We start from the raw sequence: 2,588 nt of genomic DNA on the forward strand, positions 1-2,588 counted from the left end.
GGATTAAATAATTCACGTGTGAAAAATCCTTTTAAAGCATCAGTGTCTGTCTTGAAAATGGCTTTCCTTCCCTGCCAAAAAAAAAAAAAAAAAAAAAAGTTGGAATGCCATTGAAAAACTAGGACATGACTATCTTTGTATTGAGTTTATTTAGGGAGAAAAACTGAATTCTGTCACTGCTGCAGTTTGTAGATGCTTTATCTCATGTAATCGCCAAGGAATTAATGTGATTTAATAGCCACAACAATAAATATAGCCTTGACAAGGTGATTATCCCATAAGACTAAAATCATGGTACAGCATAAATCAATACCAGCCCTAAGTATGTCTCCAAAAGGGGTATATATTTCTACATTCACTGCTAGATGTTGAACTAATTTTGGAATTAGAAGCTGTATGAAATGCAAAAGCTATTTTTCTAAGTGAAAAATTACAGAATATGTATGATGATCACTCAGAATATATATTGCTCATAAAATGAGTAGAAGGAAAGTAGTCAAACTTTTAAAGCTAGTTCAAGTACAAACCTCTGTTCCTAAGGACATGCTTCTCTCCACTCCAAACCTACCTAGCTCAGCCCAGGTCCTCTGATTTTCCTGTCTCTGCCCCACTGTGGCCCATCAGCCCACCTGAGAGACTAACTTGACCTTCTTGTAGGGGACTAGCCATTTCAGCCTTCTCTACTAAAGCAACCCAATTGATTCACCTGCTTGAGAGAGCTCTGGCTGGTGCAAAGGCCCCTTAAAATCTCTGTGGCTGGAGTTACATCATACAGAAAAAGAGGATATTGATCAGGAACAATTTGTCTTACCTCATCATGGGAAGTTTCCCCAGAGATATGGGCACATCTAGGTTTTAAAGGGTATTAGCAATTCACAGCCGTTCTTTAACTAAGGTAATGTAATTTTTATCTGGCTTTTCTGGAAGTCTGGGTTCTGTGCCTTTCAACCAGTCCCTCCCTCCAGGGAATCAGATGGGAACTTCCTTGGAGGTGAACTGCTTCTCAGCCTTCTCTGGTAGCCCTGTGCAGGCACAGGGAGATTCTCCTATGCCTGGCTCCACTGAGCTGAATAGCCCTGTGGATGCTACACCCCTCTCAACCTCCAGAGCAGCTCTTGCTTAGTGAAGAGTGCCCTAAAAAAAAAAAAAAAACCATTTAAAGCCTTAATATATGAAGTGCCTTCTCTCAGAGCTGAGTTTCCCACTGCCAGATAAGTGCCGCCTTAACTACATTTTTGTGAAGTAGCTGCAGTGGCACTCAATAGCTGATTATGTTAATCCTTTAGGGATATTCGAGAAAATATCTGCCTCTTCTTCCTATAGGAGAGTAATCAAGAATTGATGCAGGTATCAAACACCTGACAGGCCTTCTAACTTATATGTTCGCAGTGTGCCCAATATTGTATTTTCAGTTTTCAATATTGTACATTTTTTCCTGCTTTGCTCCCATCCTCTGTAGTGCACACAAAGATTTCCTTAGTCACAAAGGATTAAATAATTCACGTGTGAAAAATCCTTTTAAAGCATCAGTGTCTGTCTTGAAAATGGCTTTCCTTCCCTGCCAAAAAAAAAAAAAAAAAAACAGAACAAAGAACAGTGTTAATCTTTTGATAACTGACTCTATTTTTTACTGGAATTTGTCTTGTGATTATTTAATACATCTCTAGTTAATTTCTAACAGTTTCTTTTCAGCACACATCCCTAACCAGAGACAAGTTGTCCAAGCAGCAGGGCTGGGGAAGGCTGTTTTGGTGGAAACAAAACCCTAACACAATAATGAATATAGCCCAAGCACATTGTTCAAAAATGAAATTGGCATTATTTATTTTGACAAAGAGACAAATGTACTGGTGGCTTCATTTACCACACAGAGCTCTTACAGAAAGTCTGTTCGAAAAGAGACAGATAACTTCCTACTCTGATGGGCATATCAGTAGGAATTTTATTTGTGTCTTCCTGTAAATGTAGGAGAGCTTAGCTATTGATGAGTTTAATTCTACAGGCACCGGCGGTTTGTATTTAGCCTGAGAAATAACATTAGTGAGTTCATCTGATGGGCCCGATAGGCTTAGCTGTGCTGTGGACAGGCCAGGGTACAATGTGATTACACGCTCATTCTGGAACCTCTTCCCCTTCTCACCCCCTCACTCCCCTTCTTTTCACAAATGCAGATAATTCAACAGATGTACACTACTTACTTCATTATTCAGGCTAATACTTACAACTATTGATTCAGTCAGTGCTGTCGAGGTTGTAAAAATCTGTATTAACACATGGGTTAAATGGAAAAATATTTATTTAATGCTTTTGTTTACTCTTCTGCCTGCTTCTGACACTGGGAAACACACAGGGATAGGAGAGACCCCAGCCGGGCTCTCTCTGGCTTCTTCTTGGGTTAATCACATTTCACACGTCCCCATTTCTGGCAGATGCAGCACCTGACCTCCCCTTTGTCCCTCTTTGGATGAAAGTGTGAGGCTCCATAATTTCCCTCAGGCACAAAAACAGTTTGCTTTCCTGCCGGAGGTGAAAGTGACTCCCAGAGCAGGCACAGCTGGGGCTTTTATCCACCCTTCAGCCAGTGCCCG

This window comes from Colobus angolensis, unplaced genomic scaffold (genome assembly GCF_000951035.1).
Source record: "Colobus angolensis palliatus isolate OR3802 unplaced genomic scaffold, Cang.pa_1.0 Scaffold41, whole genome shotgun sequence".
Classification (NCBI taxonomy): domain Eukaryota; kingdom Metazoa; phylum Chordata; class Mammalia; order Primates; family Cercopithecidae; genus Colobus; species Colobus angolensis.